Source organism: Gorilla gorilla, chromosome 2, assembly GCF_029281585.2.
Source record: "Gorilla gorilla gorilla isolate KB3781 chromosome 2, NHGRI_mGorGor1-v2.1_pri, whole genome shotgun sequence".
Lineage (NCBI taxonomy): Eukaryota > Metazoa > Chordata > Mammalia > Primates > Hominidae > Gorilla > Gorilla gorilla.
Genome location: NC_086017.1, coordinates 187,704,590 through 187,731,274, shown reverse-complemented (window position 1 = coordinate 187,731,274; position 26,685 = coordinate 187,704,590). Strand labels below are relative to the sequence as shown.

Sequence of the window (26,685 nt, the reverse complement as noted above, 5' to 3'; positions counted from 1 at the left end):
TGTATCTTTTTAATATGTAGACTCTCACTCATCTCTTTATTGCCATCAATTTATTTATTGTAGAAATCAAATTATTTGCTTTATGGTGTTTCCAACAGATTGGATTTTGTTGATTGTATTCCTGGGGTGTGTTAAATATATTGCTTTAGCATTTATATTTTCTCTGAATTGGTGATCTGATTCAGATTACCTTAACTAGATTCAGGTTTGTCTTCTTGGGAAGGTTACTTCATAGGCAGTATTGTGTACTTTCGTCAGGAGGTAGCAAAATGCCTGGTTGTCTCTCTTTTTATGATGTTAGTGACCATTGATTTTCACATCCTAGATTCACAGAGCTACCAAATAAAGATGATTGAGTGAATGGCTAAAGAAATAAATATGTTCGAATCTGTACTCATCTCATGTCTTTCCTGATGTAAGTATAGAAATTAAGATTATTTAAAGATCATAATAAATTTTACCTCCTCCAAATAAATATCATTTTATTCAATAAAGTTTCCAAGGACCTAGAGAATTTAGGATTGTTATCTTGTCCAATGAGACCTTGGAATATTTGTTTGGAGTCACTGTGGAAGGTATATGCACATACTTTAGAAAGCTGAGGAGCAAGCTGGCATTCTCTAGAAAAGATTAAAGAACATGGCTAGATATATACTTTTTTAGGTGAGGGAGGGAAGTGGTCTGGGCATGATTATCATTGGTGAGAATGAGTGGGGGAGGTGGGAAAGTTTGTCATTTTATTTTGTACCTATTGTTTGAACTTTCCCCATGATTATCTAGATGGGATCATATTCATTTCAATTTTCTTCCTTGTATTTATATAGTTAAAAACGTAGTAAATGCTAAAATGAATGAATGAGTAATTAAATTAAATTGAGAAGCTTTTTGAGACACTTGTCTGGATAGAGACGCTTCCCATTCTTTTATTTTTTGAGATGGAGTCTTGCTGTCGCCCAGGCTGGAGTGCAGTGGCACCATCTCGGCTCACTGCAAGCTCCACCTCCCAGGTTCACGCCATTCTCCTGCCTCAGCATCCCAGGTAGCTGGGACTACAGGCGCCCACCACCACGCCAGGCTAATTTTTTGTATTTTTAGTAGAGATGGAGTTTCACTGTGTTAGCCAGGATGATCTCGATCTCCTGACCTCGTGATCCGCCCGCCTCGGCCTCCCAAAGTGCTGGGATTACAGGCGTGAGCCACTGCGCCCGGCCGATGCTTCCCATTCTTAAGGCACTTACCTGGTTGGAGAGAAAAAACAAAACTAGGACATAGCATTTATGTTTATCAGCACACTTACTGCACGTATACTAGGCACTGGGGGGTTACAAGAGAAAACATCATATTTCTTTTTAAGATTTCCCATACAGCTTTCATCAACTCTACTGTGTAGGAGAAGCAATCTATCATCAGGCCTCTGCCCATGCCCCCGAGCACATCACCTACGGGCTCTCAAAGCCCCAGGGTCTCAACTGGCTTCCTGTAAGCCTCTGTACCAGCTGCCTTGCACCCTAACCTAACTTGAAGGCATCATGCCCCAGGCTGCTTCTCTCCCACTGCACTTCTCGTCTGCACTGCTCTCTTTGCTTTGTACAACTCCAGACTCCCTGGAACCTCTGAACATTGCTTTTTACCTCCTGTTTTAATTAAACCAGTTCCCCCAGTGACATGGCTCTCCTTTTTGGTCTTCTTAAGGGACAGGTTGTTTTTACTTCTTTGGCCAAATTCCCCTTAAGAGGCTTGAGGTGCCTTCAAACTATAAACTTATACGTGATAATTTTTCTTGTCTCTTAGAAAAAAGATAAATTTATAATGGCTCTGTTAACTAGGGTTTTTAATAAGCTACACCAGTATTTGTGTGTACCCTTTTCCTGGAAGATATATTTTACTTACAGAAAAGAATGAAGTATGTATTTTCAAATTTTTTGTAAGAATTTTCCAGCCCCACGTCATTCGGTTGGAGGTTTAATGTGGGACCTGACCGGTAAGCCCACTTCAAATAAAGTAGGGAGCTATGACTCCCCTTACTGCAGACAAGAATGTCCCAGGAGAAGAAATGGACAAGGACCAGTACAGCTCTTAAAGCTGGTGGAACCCATCCTCAGTACCACTCTCCACAGGGCACTGGGTTGGGAAAAAAAAGTCTAGATCTGCTCAGACAGCTGAAAAGAAAAAGGAGAAAAAGAAACCTAACAGTGCTAAAATCGATGTGCCCAATGTGAGAAAACAATAAAAAAGGTGCATCCCTCGTGAATGTATTTAGTTTCCAATAACAGAAAGTCCACCTAAAAGACTGACACAAGTAGGCATTTATTCTGCTCATAAAACAAAACATCCAGAGGTGAGATTTTTCTGGTATCAGTTCAGTTGCTCAAGTTATCATCAGAGATCAGATTGCTTTCTCCTCTTTTGTTCTGCTGCCTTACTTTGCTGATCATATATATATATATATGTTGAACATATATATATATGTTTGCTGCATCTTTATCACAAGATGTGCCAGATATTTTGTCCACCTCGACAGAAGAAAGAGGAAGCACATTCAATCATTCTCAACCTCTCTCTTCAGGAAGACAAAAGTCACCAACTTCCTATTCGTTTATGCCTCATTGGCTCACCCTGCATTCTCTCGGCACCCTCAAATGTAAGAGAAGCTAGGAGGCCAGGGATCAGCCATTGTCTCACCTGAGACTGGATGTGTGGCACATTAGGCAGCCATCTGTTAGCAAGGAACAAGCTGTGAAGCGGGGGTGGTAGGTGGAATTACAGGTAGGCAACCATGAAGGACAGCAGAATCAGTTTGTTTGACTGATCCCTAGGCCTTTTGGAATCCTAGAGTGTCTGTCCTCACTACTTGTTTTAAAAAATCTCAAATGAAGCTCAGACTGGAGTATGAAGTCACTGATTTTCACATGTGCCTAAGATTATTTGACACTGAGGATTTTGGGGATATGTGAAAAGCAAATCCTAGGTCCAAATAAACTCCCTTGTGCTGAGCTGGGAGGTGCCTTTTCCTGGGAACTGTGGAGAAAGATGATGTAATGACTTAGAGTTTACTTTTTTCTCTTTTTGGCACTGTCTATCCCAAATGCCTGTCTCTTCTTTTCATGGGAGTATGGTAGGAAAAGTAACTCACTCATTTCTTATCAATTATAACTATAAACTTTGTTTTTATATATGTGAGTTAATTTTTCTATTTTTGTCTGTGATTCTGAAGAAAAACTGTGATCTTGGAATCCTTTTCCTTATGCAAACATAAAAGAGGCTAATTTAGCTACAGTTGTGTTTATAGAGATCAAGGGTAAAAACGGTTTTGTGGAAAAGATGACTCATAACTTAATTGATAACATAAAGCACCTAAGTTTAAAACATAAAGTTATCTTTTAAAGATTCTAATTGAAAGACAAATGGGTGCTAGCTAGTCCAGAAAAAGATGAAGAAGCTCATGTGAAATATTAGGTGATTATAATCGTTCTTATTTCCAAGATGCATTTCCACTAGTGGGCTAAAATATCCTATTATGAGTTCCATCCTCTGTTATCAGAACATTTTAAAAGAAACCTGCCAAGATGAGGGGAAATTCCCTTTTATTTGCCAGGATCTAATTAATGAATTGGGGGTTTTGGAAAGCAGCAAGACATGCATTCAGAGCTCTAAGAGATAGAAGTTAGCTAAAAGATTTGTTTTCCATCCAAATTCTTCTGTAAGTTTGAAGCTAATATGATACAGTCTTTCAAAATCTAGATCATTGACAGCTAGGATGTCCAATCACAGCTGTTTTTATTTGAAATGTTGAAATGTGTAGGAGTTTTTTTATGAAATATTTGAAGCAGTAAGCGTACATATATTTTCTTGACTTAAATAGTAAAAAATTTTCAGAACATTATATAAGTTCATTTCTATTCCTTGTTTTGAGTCAAATAAGTTATGTCTTGGGATAAAACAGGGCCTTGGTTGGGAACTAGGCTTGCTTGTTTTTTGTTTTGTTTTGTTTTTTGAGATGGAGTCTCCCTCTGTTGCCCAGGCTGGAGTGCAGTGGCACGATCTTGGCTCACTGCAACCTCTGCTTCCTGGGTTCAAGCAATTCTCCTGCCTCAGCCTCCCTTAGTAGCTGGGACTACAGGTGCACGCCACCATGCCCAGCTAATTTTTTTTTTTTTTGGATTTTTAGTAGAGACGAGGTTTCATCATGTTGGCCAAGCTGGTCTCGAACTCTTGACCTCATGTGATCCTCCTGCCTCGGCCTCCCAAAGTGCTGGGATTATAGGTGTGAGCCACCATGCCTGGCCAGGCTTGCTCATCTTTATTGCACATTTCTCTGTATACCCATATGCCTCCACCCAAGTGAAAAACCCATGCCCTTGAGAGGCTTATGAGTCTGGCATACTCTGTACATCTCTGTATTGTTGTCATCCTTGAACACTCAGATGCCATTTGTTGAAGTCTTCACCAGTAAACTCACAGATGTCATGTCCATGTCCTGTCCTGTCATCATCCTGGCTCCAACTGTCTGGCCATTCAGTCCTAGAATATCAATGACTTTGACTACCTCTGCCTCATGTCTGTCAGTGTTCAGTCCACTTTCAGTCCACATATACTTTACAACTGTTTTAGACTTTTGGGCTCCCCTCATTCTGAAATCCTCTCTTCTTGGCACCTGTGGCACTTTCTAGCTTTTTTCCCTGTTCTCTGGATGGGTCTTCTTAGTCTTTTTTTAAAGCTCCTAATTCTCCATGCCTCCCTTGAATCTTGTTCCTCAGGCTTCAGTCTGTGTATTTTCCTTAGGCCAGCTCATCCTTCGCATGGCTTCAATTAGCACCTGATGAAAACAAAATCTACAGCTGCAGTTCAGTACTCATCCTTGAACTCAAGGTTCCTATCAAACTTCATCCTGGGTCTCTTAATTTGGAAGTCTATTCTCAAACTCCCCATGTACCTCCTGCACTCATTGCCTTGGCCGTCCACACCGCTGTTTCCCCATTGCCCATTCTACAGCTCTGGCTCCTGTTTTCCATGTCTCAGTGTTGGCATCTGGTTGCCCAAGCTATAAATCTGGATGTTTTCTTTCACCCTTTCCTTTCCTCCTCATTTCCTCTATATAAAATCAATCTGGTCCTATGAATTCTCCTTTCTAAATATATCCATAACAGCTCTCAAATGTGCTTATTACTTTCTGTTCTTCTTGCTATTATCCATTTACATGTGACTACTGCAATAGATCTTGCTGCTTTCATCCTCCCTTTTTCTACTCCAAAAAGTAATTATAACAATTAGTTTACTGCCTTTTGATAGTGCCCCAATTTTTTCTTAACCTAAATTCCTAACTCTATAATTCATTTACAACACCCTTCCTGACCTGGACCTTCACTTCCTTCCCTTCCTCTCCTTGCCAGCCTCCAAGACCTGGTCCATGTTATTCTGTCTTCTTGAAACAACTTTCTATTATTCCCTCTTCCATGAAGCTTTTTCCTGAGCCTTCAAGTACCGGACTTCTACAAACTTTTCACTTATTTGTTAGACATAATTTTCTCTGCAAAACCTCTCTTGTTCGCTCTCTGTCTGCATCTTCAGTCCCCTGCCTCTCATGCAGTCTCCTGGTTATAGCACTTGTTGCTCTGTGACTATTCGTTGTCTTTTATCTCCATTACATCTTAAGTCCAAGTTTTTTGTTTTTTTTATCTTGTTTACCACTGCTTTCTCTTTGCTAAGAAAAGTGGAACATAGTAAGTGCTCAATAAAAAGGTGAAAGAATGAACAAATGAGTAAGGAACATTGCTGAGGATTCAACTACTGAGATCTGGAGTCACGTATGTGTGTTAGAGTTCCCTCTTCATTCTTACTAGCCCTGTGATATTTGAAACATTTATTAATTCCTATAAAAATATGTTTAGTACATTTCTCGTTGTTATGCACCATTCTCATGGAATGACTATACTAATGAGCAAGATAGGTCATGAATAAATGAAAAATAAATGAATTAATTTAAAAGTGATGGTAATGTGTTGGTAAAGTGCTGTGAGAAAAGTGAGATGGAGTGTGACTCTGTGGGGCAAGGGTGATAAGCAAAGGCTGAGAGGAGGTGGAATTTAGGTAGGGACGTGATAGAGGAGAAGGGACCAGCCATGTTTAGAGCTAGGGGAAAAGATTCCAGGAGGAAAGCACAGCAGCTGTGAGCTCCTCTGAGCTTTGTGCTTGTCTTCCTTCATCTGTAAATTAGCATAGTAATAATAAATGCCACATAGAATTACTTTAAAGTTCGAATCAGATCAGTCACGGAAAGCACCTGTCCCACTGTCTAGTTGATAGTGAGCACAAAGCAAATGCCAGTTGGTTTTATTATGAAGAATAAAGTAGATCAAGTTGTCCTTTTTTAAACGGGGTCTTTAGTTATGGATATTTTACTTTATGTAGAGACTCAGTCTCTCTTTGCTTATACCCTAAAAAAATTATTATAGAGCACCTACTATGTGTAAGTCAGTATTCTGGCGGCTGTGGAAGGCTAAAGTATCTAGGAACTAAGGTCTACTTTTTAAACTCTACATTTCACTTCTGTTATTTATTACTGCTTTGTCTCACCATCCAATCTAGAAGTTACCTCCCCAAACACACACACGCACACACTCAAGCACACACACATCTCTCTTTATATTTTCCCTCTATTTGGCAGCTAGAAAATTCAGTGTACATGGCTTTTCTTGGGTGATGACCTTATAAATCATTTGAATCACAGTTGGTATTTCTGAACATTTGAAATGTTCACGGCAAGGAAGCCTTCACATTTCTGAAAGAAAGGCTGTCACAAATACTGAACTTTATTGAAAAAGGAGCCAGATGCTAATAGAAAATATAAATGTTGTCCAAGAAAAGGTTTGCATTTGTATATTAGGAATATTTTGTGTACATAATAGCTACATGTGGCTACATTTCTTTTCTTCAGGTGGGTGTCCACTTCCAAGGAAATGATGATTGAAATGTTAGAAATGCAAAATTAATTAACACCTTGTACAGTTCATTTGGCTCCCGCAGACTCAGTAATGGCTTTATTTGTATATAACTGTGTCTGATACCTATTTTTGACAAGTTTGGACAAAATATCTGCTCGACACTATTTCTGGATTTCTGATGCTGCTGAGAATAGCTGCAAGGATAAGAGGTAATGAAAAGAGAATGAAAGACTCTAAAATGTTTTTGAGAAGGATTATGCTTTTATTTGTATGATTATGGGTCAATCCTGGGTTTTTATTTAAAAAGAAAATATATTTTAAGGCTAATGGCTTGTTTTGAAAAACAAAGTAAATGACATTTAATCATAATTTTTAAAACATAAAAATTGCATCTTTAAAGATGTTTTCATAACTTGATACCAAAGACAACCTCCTTCAATAAAGCAAGACTGATTTAAATATGACATGTGGAAAAAGGGCCCTGAAAGCTTACCTTTACTCTCTTATCCACTATTTAATTGTTCTTTTTTCTTCATCATGCTTAGTTCTTTCTCTTTAGACAAAACAGTGCCTAAACTATCCCAAACAGGAGGGATCTTATCCTTTAAACTTACATTTTGCCTGATAAAACATGTTTGCAATGTGTATAAAATAAGAACATTTTTAGTATGTAGTTGTAGGGCTAATTGGAAAACAGATTTTATCAAGTTTATGGTTTGGTGACTCTATATTAGGATATATTTCTCTGATATGAGAATGACCATTTGTTATGTGTGTATATATACGTGTGTGTGCATAAATATTAATGTGTGTATATTTGTGGGCATAAATATAAATATATAAATTAATGTGGGTATATGTGTGTATGTTTAAACCTTGATGAGAATTTTTGATTACTTGTAAACTTTCTCAGTTATTTTTTACATGATGTTACCATTGCATTTCCAAAGTCATAGGTTGGAAATATTTGGGGAACAGTTGCTTTATAAAGTATCAGAATTTAATGCTGTGTCTGAGGTGAATTATTGTTGGTAATTGTCTTCAGAAATACAATATGCTGGTAAAGTTGTTTTTAGATCCTAAGAATGCTATAGAACCAAGAAGACCAACTACTGTTTGTTTATTAATTTAATATTTTTTGAGCACCCATCAAGTACCACATGTGCTAAGTTCCAGAGTAGCAAACTGTAGTTGCCCTGGTCTTTAGCTGCCTATCATATTGCCATCTTTCCTCTTTCTCTTGGTATCAGCACGCCCTTTCCTCACTTTTGATCCCGTTGGGGTAATAATTATGATGCCAATGTCTCCTGAGCCCATGGTGATATGCATTTGACTTAGGCTGGGCTAATCGTAGTACCTGACATAAATTCACAGAAGTGCCTATAACTTATAGGGGAATTAATCCGTGGGACATTTGGGAAAAAAAGATTTGCTTTCTTTTGGAGTTACTAATCTGAGTTTACATAATCTAGAATGTATCAGTTAGTAAACTAGTAATTTTCCTTTTATGCCTAAATTAGAATTTGATTTCTATCTCTTATAGCTAGAAGTCTTGATTAATGAAATTGTGGATGCAGAGATGTACAAAATAAGGTTTTAGTCCTTAAGTAATTCTGTTTGATTAGAATGGACTCATAAAACAATAGTTCCAATGTAATATGAAAAGCATTATTTTTGGTGTATGTATAGCAAAATGGAACCAGAGAGGAGAAAGAAACTTGGCTGGTGAAGGCTTCAGAGAATGATATTTGAGCTAGGTGTTAAATTATGTGTGGATAGTCATGAAAGCAAAATGAGAGAGAAGGGATAAGTAAGACCTAAGAAATAGTAGGTCAAAACATAGGAATCAGAAAATACGTGGTGTGTTGGGGAATTGCAAGAAGCTCTATATTTTCGCTGTTGTATGGACTGTGAACAGAAGTGGATGGTAGATGAAAGAGTGGTGGGTTGGGTTGCTTTTGGTACAATTTGAAAGATATGCACCTGTGGAAAAATCCCACTCCCAAAAGTAACAATAATACCAGGGGAATTTTTTGAAATCCTGTTAAAAATAGGATTTTAAAAAAGTTAAAGTGTGAGTGTTACAAACCTACTACCATTTCCCTGCCTTTTCTGTATGTACCAGCTGGTTTCCCAAATTTTCATACACTGGCCCGGGTAATGGGTGAAGCAGGGGACTAGAAAAGGCAAAGAGGACAAATTATAAATGCTAAAGACATAATTGGGGGAGCAAAGATTACTTCTGGAGAAGTGAAACAATGGAAAAACGAAAAAGGGTGGGGGAAAGCCAACGAAAGTTGAGTTTTGAGAGCTTTTGAGGCTTTTAAATACATGAGCCTAGAACCTAAAAACCAGACATTGTGGGTAGCTATTGTATTGTGGGAGATGAAAAAGGATTGAGAGATTATATTTAAAACCACTGTTATGTGTTTTGAATGTAACGTTTCCCTTTGCCAGTGATATTAGTAAATGTTTTCTCAGTGATTTTCTTTCATTGTTATTGAATACATGTTTCTGTGGAACAGGACGCCCATATTAAGGCTGTCCAATTTTTATCAGGTTATATAAAAACAAAGGACTTCTCTATGAATCTTCATTTTAGAAAAGGTCAACTGTGCATTTCAAATCTTTAGTTTAATGAAGCTAATATATAGAAGAGTGTGACGGTTAATTTTATATGACTACTTGGCTAGGCCATAGTACGCATATATTTGGTCAAAACAAGTCTAGATGTTGCTGTGAAGGTATTTTTTAGACAAGATTAACTTTTAAATTAGTAGACATTGAGTAAAGTACTTACCTTCTGTAATATGGGTTGACCTCATCTAATAAGTTGAAGATTTTAAGACGGGGAAAAAAGACTCAATTTTTCTTCTTCCAGAGGAAAAGGATATTCTGCCTGCAGACTGCCTTCTGACTTGAGTTGAAACATCACCTCTTCCCTTATTCTTTAGCCTGCCAGCCCACTCTGCAGATTTCACTTTTAACCAGCCCCCACAATCACTAGAGCCAGTTAAAGAATACACTTCTTCTTAAAGAAAAGTTTACTTGGCCAGGCACAATGGCTTACCCCTGTAATCCCAGAACATTGGGAGGCCAAGATGGAAGGACTGCTTGAGGCCAGGAGTTAAAGACCAGCCTGGTCAACAAAGCAAGATCCCCATCTCTATTAAAAAAAAAAAAAAGAGAGAGAGAAATTTACTGGATGTTCCAGTATATAGAAAAACAGAAGATGCAAGCTACATAAACCTCTTTTTGACTTTGGGTACATTACTGGTGACGTTGGTTCAATGAGCCTACATCAAACAAAAGAAAGATCCACAAACCTTATTTTTAGAAATCTGAAAACAATAAATACTGGTACTAAGATTATAACATATGATGATTCTTTTCCACTTTTACTTGATTCTGTTGTCTTCTAACTGAAGAATTGTTTTCCAGAAATCTCAGACTCTACTTTTATTAATCCACACTTGCCTCCTGAGTGGGATCAGATATTGTATGTTGCTACTGTATTTGAAAATCATACTAGAATTTACTTCAGACTAAGCCCTGTTATGTAGTTGGAACTATATACACTTGGACATGCTATATGACAACACTGAAAATGGGTGTTATATATAAACTTCCCTCCATCTGGATATGTTTTAAATTCCACAGCAAATAGAAACATTGCCAAGACAGGAAGAATACTAATGAATAAACATTTCAGCCCTCCAGAGGCTATAATTCATTTAGTCATTCATTCTAATACACTCATTCATTTAAAGTATGTATTCAGTATATGCTAGAAACCAGGCACTGACATAGGCACTAATGATACACTAGTGAACGAGAGTTCCCTACCTTGTGAAGCAGGTAACAAGATATATCTGCTAATAAGATATATCCTCAACATACCAAATTCTTGTTAACATACCCCTAGACCAGGGGCATGTTAACGTACCAAAATTTTTCTGTGAAGGGTCAGATAATAAATATTTTAGGCCTTGTGGGCTATGTAGTTTCTATTGTAACCACTCTGATCTGCCATTGTAATGTGAGAGCAGCCATAGATAATGTGTAAACAAATGTGTCTACATGTCAATAAAAACTTTACTTACAAAAACAAGTAGTGGACCTAGACTGTAGATCATCTAATCTGGGTCTCTGACTTAATAACTTAGAGCAGAGACAAAAAGCTGCACAATACGAAAAGTTAACTTTAGAAGTCAATCCAGAAATCTTCATTTTGCAGATGAATTAAATGAGGTCCTGAGAGGCTGAGTGATTAGCTCCAGGTAACAAAGTAAACTAATGGCAGAACCAGAACTAGAACCTATAACTCCTGACTCTTAGTGTAGTTTCTTTCTGTTTCACTAGATTGCCTCTCCTGTGCTGGAAGTCATAGGACTTAGTATAATGTTGTTGTGTATGTGAAAGAGAATATTTTTCTTTGGTTTCTTGGGGCCCAAATACTACTAGTTTTAAAAACACCTGTGTACTACCATCACTATCACCACTGTCATCACTATCATCTCTACCATCATCACCAGCCTCACTATCATCACAACCACCACCACTACTAACATCACCAATATCATTATCACCACCATCGTCATCACAAGAAACAACCAAAGACCACCACAAATACTCAGAGTCGCAAAGCTGGGTTTATTTTTCTTGGTACAGCAGGATCTGAGAGTTCATTTAAGTGTCACTGTGAAAGCACCTCAGTAAGGGGGTGTTGAGAGGAGCTTCTTACGGGGTTGGGTTTGTGCCAATGGTTCTAAGGATGGATTACAAAGCAGAAACTCATTCTGGATCGAATGCTATCAAGAAACAGAGACTTTGTTTTGAAGTCCTTGGGATTAAAAAAAAGAGAGAGAGAAAGAAACAGAGATGGGTGATGATTGAATTTCTTTATTTATTGTGTCTAGCTGGTGGGAGGATTATAGCAGGGGTAAAGTTGTGTTGATAAAGAAGTACCAATCACTCAGCTTAGCCAGAAGAGGGGCAAACTAGTCATTTTTGTGGTGGTGAGTGGCCATATTACTCTTTTGTTTCAAGCATCAGTGTTTTTACTTTCTTACTTGTATTTTCATACTTCAATAGCAATAAATAAAATCTAGTGTTTAAAAATTATAAAATTCAGATAGGAAAAAGAAGAAAATTAAAATCCTCCATCCATAGATAACAATAATTAACAACTTGGTACGTACCACTTTTCTATGTGTACATGCACATACATATATTTGCACAAGATATGAGATAACAGTATACATTCCAATTTAAACTACATTTTTACTTAATGTATAAAACAAACATGCTTCCATAAAAAGCATTATTTTTAATGAGTTCAAAGATATTTCACTATGTGAGTCTGCCATAATTTATTTAACCACTTATTATTATATATTTAGAAGAAGGTTTCCAGTCTTTGCTATTATTAAAAACATAGGCATTTTTTTTCTGCAAATTCCAAATACTTTCCTTGGGATAATTTCCTAGAATTAAGAATGTTAGATCACCGCATGTATATACATTTGAAGACTTTAAAAAAATCTTAGTAAATTTCCATCAGAAAATCTGTATAAATTTTTGCTCATGCATATAGTGTATGAGAATATTCCCAACCCTCCAAAAATAAAATATCCATTTTTCTTAAAACTGACTCTAGCATAATGTCCTAAGAGCATAATTTTATTCTTTTTACATAGAATTTATTCACATTTCGCATCAGTCCAATAAACTTCCATTGAGTGTTAGTGTGGACCAGTCACTCTGCTAGGTGCTGAATATAATCTGTGATTTTTCATAAAGTCAGTATCTTTACTTGTCACCGTCTAGATACATGACCATTAACCACTTTTATAGAAAAGGTAAAAGGAAATGTAAATCTTGTTAGATGAGGTTTTATAGGAGGAGAATTCCATCTGTATTGTGGCACCAATAACAATCAATCAATTACAAATAATTTATCATCATCATCTTGGATGTGTGACATGAGTTAACATTTTCTCAAAATATTTTATTTAGTTCTGTACTTTAGGTAAGTTAATGTAACTTTTGTCTGTTTTTTGTCCAAATATTTATTGAACTCCTAAGAAAATATTAGTAATCACCATAAAATACATTACTGACTCATAGGCAAACTCCGAACTAGTTGTTCTGGACAAAAAAAAAGTTGCTGGATATAAGTTCCATATCCTTGTTGTTCCACTGTTCAGTTAGGAATATTTGTCAAGTCTCTACCAAAAGAAATAACAACACAAGTATTAATATGTGAGGCTGCACTAGCTATCTTGAAAACAAAGCTTCATGTTGCAAGGAAAAATTAAAACTGGCAATTGAAATGTCTAAAATACACAATTGTAAAGTGAGATAATTTTTTTCTTTAGTTTTATTTTCTGCTGCACTTTCTTAAGATTAGGGAGGGGCTTCATTATTAACCAGATTCTTGCTTTCTATTAAAACTGGGCGAGCTTGGGCATATACACCGTCTTAAAATTCTATTGAATGTGTACACTTTTCATTTCCCTGTATCTTTTTTTCCCAATTCAGTGCATGTCAATAAACACTATTAGAGTTTTGTACTAACAGCTGTAGCTATTTTATAAATTAAAATAAATTCATAAAAGTTTATGCTTTCAAAAGATAATTTCATTTGGCATTGATCTATCTTCAGAAGTGAAATATATCTGCTAGTATCACACTTATGTTGTTTTCTCAATACTTTCTTTTGCTTTTTGAATTATTGTTGATTTCTTTCACATGAAAGTTATTTAAGCTGTAATGATCTGTTTTTAAAACAAATCATGATAATGACTGTAATTTGTATTCTTTACAAGCTACTTTAATTTTTAAAGTAGCATTGAATCATTCTACAAAAGTTTGGATTAAAAATAAAATATAAAATGCATTCAGCATATGAAATATTATTCCTTTGATATACTTTCATTGTGTCCACATCGTTCTAAAGTAATTTTATATATTTTATATTCATCAGTTATAACAAAGGTGAATTTTAATATGTGCAGAAGATCATAATCATACATAATATGTACGTCCTAGTCTTCTTTTTCATTATTATGATTTTTAAATTGCTACTTTGTAACTTAAAGTGACAACTAAAATTATCGTTGGCACCCTGAATTTTAAATATGCTAATAAATTAATTGAGTTGGCTTTGTTGCTTTTATGTAACTTTGCAAGTTTTGTGTGTTGAGAGTGATGTAAGTTCAAAGATCTCAATGTGAATCATTACTGAGACAGTTACAAATATCATTAATTGTTTAATTTTGGTATTTATATTTTGTAAGTGAAATTAATTTGAAGTAACTGGTATACTTTGTTATTCTCTTATTCATTTTGACTTAACAAATGCATATTGAATAGCTACTCTGCATAAAACATTGCATGAGGGGACAGTCCGTACTTCCCATACTTTCATAAAAGAACCATTGTTTTCGGCAAAATCTCTTTCTCTTTACTCTCTTTTTCTCTTTCTCTCTCACACACACATACACACACACAGAATTTATTCAGCTAAAGTAAAATACATATATATATAATCAGTTTTTAATGTTTACAATTTTTTATTCTTCAATTTACAGTAAACTTTTCTGGGGGGGTGTACAGTAGTATATATTTTGCTAGTAGATAGAGTCCTGTGTTCACCACCACAATCAAGCTACTAAAGGGTTTCATCACACACACATACCAATTTCTCGTGCTGCCCTTTTGTAATTGGCCCCTCCTCCACTTCAATCCCTGGGAACCACTGATCTGTTCTCCGCCTGACAGTTCTTGCCTTTTCCAGAATGTCGTATAAATGAAGTCATCCAGTGTGTAGTCTTTGAATGGGGTTTCTTGCACTTAGAGCATAATGCATTTGAGATCATTCACGTTGTCATACGTATCAGTAGTTCCTTTTTATTGCTGAGCAATGTTGCACTGAATGTATGTGCAACTGTTTCACTAATTGGGGGACATTTTGGTTGTTTTCAACTTTTAGCAATTATGAATAAAGCACTTGAAAACATTAGCTTACATACAGCTATTTTGGTAAACATGTTTTTATTTCTTTTGTATAAACAGGAGTGGGATTGCGGGTCATACGGTACGTGTATATTTAATTTTAGAAGAAACAGCCAAACTGTTTTCCAAAGTGGCTGTGCCATTTTACATTCCTACCAGCAATGTGTGAGAGTTCCAGTTGCTCTGCCTCATTGCCAGACTTATGACTGTTAGTTCTATCGATTTCAGCTATTTAAATAGTTGTATGTTGTATTGCATTGTGGTTTTAATTTTTTCATTGTCCTAATGACTAATGACACTAAGGTTATTTTCCATTTGTATATCTTCTCTGGTGAAGCATTTCTAAAAATTCTTTGACAATTTTAAAAATTGGGAGATTTTTTAAAATGCTGAATTCTGAGAGTCATATATATGTATATTCTGGATACAAGTCACTTGTCAGATATGTGATTTGAAAATAAATTACTTAAATATGCTTGCTGTTTTATTCTCTTAACACTATTAAGAGAATAAGCCTTATTTAACAATTTTTTATTTTGGGGCTCATGCTTTTGGTGTCATCCCTAAAATCCCTTTGCCTAATCCAAGGTCTTAAAAAATTTCTCCTGTGTATTCTTGTAGATGTTTTTTAAAGGATGGCTTAATGTTGAAGTCATCCTAGACAGAACCTTGCTGATTCTGTTAGGTCTTTGGACACTGAACCTGATTGTCTAGGTTTCTATCTTGGTTTTGAGACCACCCAAGTGAGAGTGCTACGTAAATTCTAGAATGCTGTAGACTTTTACTTATGTTTCCTTACGTTTAACATTATGAAAACAGGAACTGCTATGTACTTATACGTGGATCACAACCTTGTGCATCATTTCCCAAGTTCCCTGCACCTCTGCTCTTTCTAGCTCAGTAAAATACACCATGGTGCTTATGAGTTCTGGATCTAAGTAGATCTGCCTTTTGATAAATCTGGCTCTGGAACCCACTAGCTGAGAGAATTTGGGAAGGCTATGTAGTTCGAGTTTCAGTTTCCTCTATGAAGTACAAGACTCAATCCTTCCCAGTGTTTTAGCAAATCTATTATTGTTAGTAATTGTTGTCATTTGTATTGAAATGCTGCCTTGCTCCTTCCATTCTCCTTCAGTTATTAAATCACACAACAGTCCAGGAGCTGAGGTTCTTTCCCTGTTGCCAGTCTTCCCTGTTGTTGGCCAGCATCCCAGATACCCCATTGCATGCACCCTCTACCTACAGAGACTTCACCCCACCCAGTTGCCTCTCTGATGATGATAATCACCAGTTGTGCCAAAAGACACCATGTGTCTCTAGACATTAAATTCCACCTGCCCAATCTGTCCCTCTCCACCACCTACTCTTCCCTGACATTCACTACAAGTTACAGCAAATGCTGATTCCCAGGTCCGAGCTCCTCGTAAGGTTGCCTGTACTCCACTCTCCAACTCAGAAACTCTCTCCAATAGATCTATTTTGCCTCTTTTCACTTTCAAAAAAACTTTGTCACTCTTTTTTAAGTTCTTAATTAAAAGACAAAACTCATATCATAAATTCACCACTGGTTTCTCCTTGCATGGGATTGAAATATCTTGCTTAAGTTTAAGAAGTTCTTAACAGACTGTATAGGTAACTTCCTGCCCCTCTTGATTTAAAATGGCTGCTATGCATAAGACATTCCACTTCGGTGAAATGGGATTGAGGAAATTATGGGGTGGCAATAATTTGAACATGATGGGTATTGAAAAGTTTCATGTTCCAGAACTGTGGGTATGTCGAGGCAAAGCCTGACTATTTTAGCTATAAAACCAACTTCTGAACTGTACAGAGGTTTATTGTCTCAGGTCACATACGATTTCTTTTGTGAAAGGTTCTTTTATTTGTTTGGGAGTTGGAGATACTGCTTACGTTGCTCTGTAGTGTTTTGAACGCCATCATTTTTTCCCCTTTGTAAATACAGGAGTTTTCTGTGTGTTTTGAAGTCTGTTTTCATCTTCTTTCATCTCTTCTCACTCTCGAAACGAAAGTAAGGATGTGAGAAATGTAACATCTCCACTCACTTCCCCACCCAGGAGCTGTGATTTTTCAGAGGAAGAGAGAGAAGTGCCTTTTGATTATTGTTCAGGGGCAATTGCGACATCTTCCTGGAAAGTTAAGCACAAGGGGAGATCAAATGCTCTGGTTTGAAGTCTAGTTGTATTCGCAGCTCACGTGAGAAAAATGTGAAATCAAGGAAAAAAACACCTGAATAAAAGTAAACTAAAATCCAAATGATAGTGAAGTTCGAGCAAAATATTGTAGAAATGTGAAGAAATGACATGCTGTAAGCCAGTGGAAGATGGATACTAATAATTTATTATCAAGTGTATGGATATGTTAAAAAAAAAAAAAAACAGCATCAGGTAGAATCCGCTTCTTAGGCTCTTGGACCGCCATGCAGTTAGCTTCTGCCTGCTGTTCCACGGAAAGTCTCTCTGGAATCATCTACTACCTCACAGGTAGAGGCAGAATCAAAGCGGGTGCCAGCTGCCCATCTTAATGAATCAGTGCTGATGGGGTGCCAGGAAATAAATTTCTTATCCTGGGGATGGTTTAAAAAGTGAGATTTTTAACAAAATTGTGCCTGAACCATTGAAGTCTTTGGCTAGCCCATCAGGGTTTTGGTTGTCCTTCCATTTGTTCTCCTAGGAAGGGCTGTTATCACTTTTCAACATCTTATGTTCTCTTTTATTAATACTTTGGGCTCCTTTTGTGATTATGATATGATTTGAGCTGTGATTTTTATGATTCATGTCACTTTGGTGTTTATCAGAACTGCATGTTGCTGGGTACAGTTTATCAAAACTGCATGTCTCAGGCTCGGGCCTGTACTTACAGCATTTTGAGGGGCTGAGGTGGGAGGATCACTTGAGCCCAGGAGTTAAAGTCCAGCCTGGGCAGCATGGCAAAACTCCATCACTACAAAAAATATAAAAGCTAGCCCGGTGTGATGGCATGCGCCCATAGTCCCAGCTACTAGGGAGGCCCAGGTGGGAGGATCACTTGGGCCCAGGAGGTCAAGGCGGCAGTGAGCCATGATAGCACCACTGCACTCCAGGCTGGGAGACAGAGCAGGATCCTATTTCAAAGCAAAACAAAACAAGACAAAAAACAAAACAAAACAAAACAAAAACCCTGCGTGTTGTGGTGGTAAATCTTGATGTCAGAATGAGCGGAGCACCTAGCTCCATCTTGGGAATTTTCCCATTGCCAGTGACCTGGAACTGTTTCTTACATGAGGTCAACAGCCCTAAAGGAGGTAAGATACAGAGTGAGACCCACCACACCACTAGATAAACATCTTAAAACTGAGGTGAAGGTCACAGATGTTAGTTCCGGCATCTTGTAGTAATACCTTTACTCCCTAGGAGAGGTTGTCAGATACGAATGATTGGGGTCACACTTAACAGTATGGATGGTGTGAGTAAACTTGTATTCCTGGAGCAAGATGACTCTACTTATTCTTGCACAATGATTAAACAAGAGACTATATGCTGAAATGCATTAGATCTGCATATGCCTTATTCCTGGGCACAGCTGGACCCAGAGTAGAGCAATGCTCTTGGGAAGGGGCTCTAACTCTGCTGTTATTATCGTTTGCACTAAGTGGAGAGAGCAAATAATACGCAGTATAGATCTGCATACGAACTACTCAAGGAGTCACAGACAGATATATTGCAGCTGGCTACCTGCTATCATGGATATCAAATCCCTGGCGTGATAGAACCTGCACACCTTGTACGAAGCTGAAAATAATAGAAATCCCTCCCATTGGAGAATGAGGAGCCACTAATCTCAGGCAGCTTCTTGTCAGGCAATGTGGAGGTAGCCTCCAATATTATACAACAGAAACTCCTATTTACCTCTCCAAAATAATACATGAAAAAGAGAATAATACATTGTGAGGACATATGTTAATTTTTGCATTTATAGCAAGGGAAGGAGGATAGAATATGGGTATATAGTCAGAAACAGACGAGGTTATGGGTGTGGTGGAGGAATTGAGGTAATTCCACACAACAGGTTTTTTTTTTTTTTTTGAGACGGAGTCTCACTCTGTCGCCCAGGCTGGAGTGCAGTGGCACTATCTCGGCTCACTGCAAGCTCCTCCTCCCGGGTTCACGCCATTCTCCTGCCTCAGCCTCCCAAGTAGCTGGGACCACAGGCGCCCGCCACCATGCCTGGCTAATTTTTTGTATTTTTAGTAGAGACAGGGTTTCACCGTGTTAGCCAGGACGGTCTCGATCTCCTGACCTCGTGATCCGCCCGTCTCGGCCTCCCAAAGTGCTGGGATTACAGGCATGAGCCACCGCGCCCCGCAGCAGGTTTCTATTTTCTTTGTAAACAACAGGTTAGGTCTTTTGTTGAGAATGAAGTGAGCAGCATCTGGTTCAGAGGTTTGAGGAAGGTGGAGGAGTATAAAAATAGTCACTGTGGACAATAGGAAAGAGATTTGCCTGGAGAAGAACTGCAGGATTTCTGGACAGTTAGAGTTTGAGGCCATGAATTTTTAATGGTATCAGTCTCAGTGGTTGTGTGATTTTTCTCTAGCAGTGATGAATCAGCAGTCCAGGTATAAATATGGAGAAGGCAGACTTTGGGATGAAGCAGGGTTGAAAATTTATCTTATGGCATTGTGTCAGGGTGGTTACACTTAATATTACCATTTTTTGCCATTACTTTTAATGGCAAAAACCACTATTATTTTTCCACTAACCTAATATATTGGGTAGAGAAAAATTGTGATGATAAAAGTATTTAGGACATGGCCATAAGTTTGAAGTGGAATGGGAATAAAGATAATGAAATGAGGCAATGGAAAAGCTAAGAGTCTTAGAAGTGTGGCTTAGACCCCAAAAGCAGACCAAAATACCAAGGAAACAGTGAAACATTTCTTGCTGAAGAAAGAATCAATTATGTGTAAAATTAAGGACATATGAAGTAACTTCATGGCAATAACTATTTCATGGTTATTTTTGCGGTTTCCTCCTTTTACTTGTACCCCACAGGGACCTCTTATTTTCTCCAGCTGGAACTGTGTCAGAGCTACATGGGAGTCTGCAGTTGTTCACTGAGGAGCCATAATGGTTACAAATACTCAACCATCATACAGGTCGATGGTTTCTCAACTCACACGGATGAGTGAAAAAGTAACGAGAAGCTGAGAGAAGAAAAGTTGGGCTTCCAATGACAGGAGAGAGTGAAATGAAGAAATGAAAGTTCTTGCAAGAGAGACATAGCCTTTAGTGAGGCCAATACAGCACATGGTCAGGCCATAGACCAAAGTCAATTGCTTAGCTCACCTGTGTTTATGTCTCTGCCCAGGCCCGTCCCACCTGCAGATCCATCCCACAAAGGTTTCCACCTGAATGTGAAGTACATTCACTGATTTATCTAACTCACATCCTCATACATCTCTGTATGTTAGAACAGAAGGTGGAACACTTAGAAAGATAGTGGGATAAGAAAGCCCTGCTCTTGATCAGGATTGAATTATATAAAATTAGTTTTAAATCTGCTTCTGAGTTGTGGAACAGAAACTTACAAGACTCCTGCAATCAGAATTATTATTATTATTATTTATTATACTTTAAGTTCTGGGATACATGTGCAGAACATGCAGGTTTGTTACATAGGTATACACGTGCCACGGTGGTTTGCTGCACCATCAAATACCTACATTACGTATTTCTCCTAATGCTATCCCTCCCCTAGCCCCCAACCCCCCGACAGGCCCCGGTATATGATGTTCCCCTCCCTGTGTCCATGTGTTCTCATTGTTCGACTCCCACTTATGAATGAGGACATGCAGTGTTTTGTTTTCTGTTCCTGTGTTAGTTTGCTGAGAATGACGGTTTCCAGCTTTATCCATGTCCCTGCAAAGAACATGAACACATCCTTTTTTATGGCTGCATAGTATTCCATGGTGTAATAGTGCCATATTTTCTTTATCCAGTTTATCATTGATTGGCATTTGGATTGATTCCAAGTATTTGCTATTGTGAACAGTGCTGCAATAAACATATGTGTGCATGTGTCTTTATAGTAGAATGATTTATAATCCTTTGGGTATATACCCAGTAATGGGATTGCTGGGTCAAATGGTATTTCTGGTTCTAGATCCTTGAGGAATCACCACACTGTCTTCCACAATGGTTGAACTAATTTACATTCCCACCAACAGTCTAAAAGTCTTCCTATTTCTCCCCATTTTCTCCAGCATCTGTTGTTTCCTGACTTTTTAATGATTGCCATTCTAACTGGCATGAGATGGTATCTCATTGTGGTTTTGATTTGCGTTTCTCTAATGACCAGTGATGATGAGCTTATATGTATATGTTTGTCGGCTGCATAAATGTCTTCCCTTATCAGAATTATTTTTAAAGGTAGTTTTGAAAAAAGAGAATTTGGGACTATACTACAGAAAGTCTTAAATTTCAAGATAAGGAATTTAGACCTCATTCTAAGATTCTAAACTAAGGCTCTCCCTTTTGGGGACAGAAAGATAACATGGTGGAAGTAGCACTTTTAGAAGATTCATGAGATGCTGGTGGATGGATGAAGTGTGTGTTTGTTTCACCTTACATCAATGGGAAATTTATCTTTTGTTCACTATCAACAGATCTTGTAGTTTCTTCCTAAATAATGTCTTTAAATAGATTTCCCTTTTCTTCTATTATTCTCTCAATTTCATATACAGCCACTATCATTTTATGTTTTTTTCTCTTCATTTGCTCTCAGACATCCGACTTTCCTCCATTAGCTGAAATTGCCAGTTATTTTTGGCTTTTTAGTAACTTTTGTGGAAGAAGATCACCCATTGAACTAATCAAAACTCTCTCAGTGGTCTCATTTTAATTAAATAAAACTCTCTAATCATGAGTTCAAGGTACTTCTATCCATTCCTTTTCTAATTTAATTTCCTTTATTTCTTAGGATTGCCTCCTTTACTGTATGTTTTCCACTGAGATGAAGATTTTGGTCATTTCCTCATTCATGTTCCTGCTTTTCAAAACCCAAGCAAGAAAGGAAACTTCTACAGTGACTTTCTCATTATGAAATCTTAGCATTCACTAGTCGGCCATAATGGAAAACCAGCCAAATGGACACATATACACTGGTCTGTACCCGCAGAGAAAGAACTGCAAATCTCTGTGATCAGAAAACTATCCTATCTTGTACATTGTTAAAAGTCTGCCCCCAAAAAGTTTACTTCTGGAATACTGTAATTGAATAGAATCAGGGATCCTACCTGTGTCCTTCAACTTTCATATCTTGTCTACTGAAGTAAGGGTTGAATTTGCATGACTATATCTAAGGTTCAAGGGCTTACCTGTTGGGAGTAGACCCAGTAGTCTATGAATGGAAATGGGCAAACCTGTGACCTCCCAAAAATTAAATATGAAAGTTTTGTTTGTGTATACTCATGGCATTATTCTTTTAATAAAGAGATAATCTATATAGTTTTCTCTTTTAAAAGATACTTTTATTTCTTTATTGTTGGGAACTGACACAGCTAATTTCTTTCTGAAGAGGTTCTTTGGTTGAGAATGGTAGCAACTAGTTTGATGTGGCTGGTGAGAGTCAGCAGTCCCCCACAATCTTTCAGGTTTTAATGAAAGAAATCTCTGACAAAATTTTTACACACATAAAGACATTTACTAAACAACCAAACATTAGTAAGCAGGCAGAAAATAGCTTCTATAACTGGGTCTGTCAGCTTGAAGAAGGCACGGCTCTTTGTTCTTTTAAATTCTTCAACCTCCATACTAGATGAAAGCATCACTCAGGATAACATGACAGGATCTCTGGAAGCTGGCTTTTGATATTCTAATAGTCACATTGATTTGCAAAGGTTGGGCATAGGTCTGCTTATTGGTCAAGCTTTGATATCTTTCCTAGGAATTCAGAAGACACACCACTGTCTTCTATTTTGCTCATGCGAGGGATTGGAGGGAGGATGGGTCTCATAGTATTTTACCCAATAAACATTTCTTGAATATATTTAATTTTACCAATACAAGCCCAATTCTAACATTTTCCATGTTAATTAAACCATAATTTTACCAGTAAAATCATTTTTCTAACATTTTCTATGTTTAGGTGATAATCAAGATGTGGAAAACAGAAGCACTTGGAATGGTCACTTCTGATTTGTGGATTTCTGTTAAGACTTTTTAGAATCACTGGAATGTGAATTTATTATTAGGGAAACTGTCAGTCCCTACAGTGGGATCATAAACTAACTTGTATGTACATAATATTATACTGCCTCTACTTAAGTATTTTATTTATTTTTATTTTTAAAATAAAAAACAGAAATGTATTTCTTCACACTTCTGGACACTGGTAAGCCTAACATCAGGATGCCAGCAGATTCTGGGTTAGTGTATGGTGAAGGCTGCTCTCTGCTTCCAAGATGTCCTCTTCTCACTGCAGCCTCACATGGCAGAAGGGCAAAAAGGGACTAGTGCTGTGTCCTCACACGCAGAGAGATGGAAGGGCCAGGCAGCTCTTGGAAACCCCTTTTATAAAATCTTTAATCCCATTCACAAGGGTGGAGCCCTCGTGACTTAATCACTTCCCAAAGATGATTTAAAAATTTTTCATTTTTTCATTATTATGGGTACATAATTGTTATATATATTTATGGGGCACATGAGATGTTTTGATACAGGATACAATGTGTAATAATTATATCGGGGTAACTGGGTATCTATCACCTCAAGAATTTATCATTTCTTTGTGTTAGAAACATTCCAGTCCACTCTTTCAATATTTTAAAATATACAATAAATTACTGTTGACTGTAGTCACCCTGATGTGCTATCAAATACTAGACCTTATTCATTCTACCTAATTATACTTTTGTACCTATTAACCATCCTCACTTTTTCCCCTCCACCCTGATCCCCTTCCCCTTCCCAGCCTCTATTCTATTCTATTCCCAGCCAATATTCTACTCTCTGTCTCCATGAAATCAGTTGTTTTTCATTACCCCAATATGATCTCTGCTGGGATCAATAGTTAATCCCTGTTCTCATCCCCAGTCCTTGATGACCATTAATCTACTTATATTGGGTACTTTCACTGCACCCAATTTGTAGACTTTTATCCCTCACCCCCCCTTCCCACCCTTTCCCCCAAGTCTCTGTAGATTTGACTATCTTGCTTGTTAAAAATAATATGCAATGGAAATCCCTCCAACTCAAATAAGTAGTCTCTAATTCTTTGCTTTGAATGTCTGTACATTTTTCCAGGGTGTAGATACATAGTATTTTATTCGGTTATTTTGCTAATCAGTAAATGTGAGCATGTTTGCCCTGTTTTAAGACCTTGGATATCTTCTCTGTGCATGCTCATTCATATGCTTTGCCATTTTCTTCTGTTGGGATATTTTCTTCTCTATGTCAATTTATAATGGCTCATATATCATTGATATGAGCCTTCTGTCTATTTGTTGTATTACAATTTTTTCTAGGTCTATTAATTTTTAATTGTATTATGCTGAGAATGTGACTGTAAAATCTTTACTTAAAAAAAATCACTAGGATTGTCTTTGTGACCAAGATGACTAATTTTTGTAAATATTACAGGGACACACATTTACTGAAATCCTCTTGTTTATTTTTAGGCATGTACAGTTCTTAATATATGTTAGCTCACATTTAATGAATTCTATTATTCAATTTTTATCTGACTCAAACCTACTACATCTGTCCATTTCTGACAGAAACATATTGAATACTCTCATGGTAATTAACTGTTTATTCTTTGCTATCCTGGCACCTTAAAAAGGTTTGATTTTGTGAGCTACCAGCTATATTGGTTGTTATATACATGTTTATGGCAACTACACAGCCACTTTTTTCACTATCTTATACTAACTGATTCATAATTATATAATATCCACTTTATCTGACTAGTATATATAATGTTATATCCCATTCTGGTTGATACTGTATACCCCTCCCCAGTTCATCCCACTTTCTGTTTGGTTTTCTTTACATGATGCCTCTTTGCTTATACTTCATTAAGCTTTTAAAAAATTACTTATTTTGAAAGAGTCTATAGCTGGTCTTCCCCCCGACTCCTTGACTACTACTACTCTTTTAAAATTTATTTTGTCTCACTTTCTCTTCATTACTTAGATTCTGTTTAAATTTCTTTCCTTTTTTTTTTTATTTCCATAGGTTTCTGGGGAATAGGTGGTGTTTAGTCATGTAAATTCTTTAGTGGTGATTTGTGAGATTTTGGTGAACCCATCATCTGAGCAGTATACACTGTACCCAATTTGTAGTCTTTTATCCCTCCCTTTCCCCCAAGTCCCTAAAATGCATTGTATCATTATTATGTCTTTGCTTGCTCATAGTTTAGCTCCCACTTATGAGTGAGAACATACGATGTTCGGATTTCCATTCTTGAGTTACTTCACTTAGAATAATGATCTCCAGTTCCATTCACGTTGCTATAAATGCCATTATTTCATTCCTTTTTATGGCTGAAGAGTATTCCATGGTGATATCTATTTATCAATCTCAAAAATTCTGTTTTTATTTCTATATTTTATTTTTCTTTATTGTTTCTGCTTTGGTCAAGTTTCTGTTCCGTCTGCTAGCCCTCCCCTTTATTAATTTGAAAGTATTTTTTAAAATCCTATTTATTGTTACACTTGGATTACATTTACTACTCTTTCTTTTACCTAATTTCTTTATTTTTGGTAAGATCATTTAGTAACAATACTAGGAATAACTAACATTTATTGGTTTTTTTTCTTGATTAGGAAATTTTCTAAAGTGTTTTCCTCAGAGGTAGTACGTAGGTGATATATTCTCTGATGTCTTGTACTTCCTAAAATATTTTTCTTTCACCTCAACCTGTAATTAATTTATCATTTGCATGTAGGATTCTTGGACTATAATCATTTTTTTTCAGTGGTTCTGTGAATGCTATTCCACTGGCTATTATTCACTCTGGATTGAAGGTGAGATGTCTGGTACTAGTATGAATTTAATTGGATAATTTATTACATTTACATTGACAGGTAAGGACTTACTACTGCCATTTTATTGCTTCTGGAGTTTCCTCAAAATTACCATTTTGAATTCTTGATCTGAAAAATCACACATTACTATCTCTTTAGGTTTGGTTAGTGGGTCATTGTTTTTTCCATTTGCGAATGTCATGGCTCCCTGTTTTCTCTGTCTCTCTTTTTTTTTTTTTAAATAAACATATGTCATGTCTTCACATGGAAGTGTTAGTTATTCCAGTCTTTGTTGTCTAGCTTGGCTTGGTCTTTTACAAATATACCTGTCTAAAGGTTTTATGCAGATTGACTATTGGGTTCCTTTAGTTCAAGACTGCTGCCTCCTTTTAGGCACTTGATAGGACACTAAGTCCAGGTTTACTGTGGCCCTCACAAAAGTTTGGAGCACTGCCCATCCCCGATGTACCGATGGGGTACTCTGGCTGTGTGAGAAGACTGGCTAGGGGTTTGTGTCCAGAGGACCTATGGAGCATGCCTCTTACAGCATGGCGCTGCTGAACAGCATCTCTGATTCGGCATCTCCTTTGGCTGACATGAAGAGCAGCCACTGAGTTTCTCATGCCGGGGGTTGCTAGCCCCACCTCCACTCTTTGTTTCCAGCTGCCCTCAGAATTAGTCACCCTACAGGCACTCTTG

The 26,685-nt window shown here is 37.2% G+C and overlaps 1 long non-coding RNA gene across 2 annotated transcripts; it reads left to right on the top strand.

Annotated features, from left to right (window-relative positions):
* The first annotated feature begins 334 nt into the window (after positions 1-334).
* Positions 335-22,393, top strand: LOC101138674 (uncharacterized). 2 transcript variants are annotated; one of them, XR_008678288.2, is made up of 3 exons: positions 335-415; positions 6,935-7,150; positions 21,939-22,393. It is a non-coding gene; the product is annotated as an uncharacterized lncRNA (long non-coding RNA). The 2 variants fall into 2 exon arrangements; XR_008678287.2 differs by lacking the exon at positions 21,939-22,393 and adding an exon at positions 20,012-20,329.
* The last annotated feature ends 4,292 nt before the right edge of the window (positions 22,394-26,685 follow it).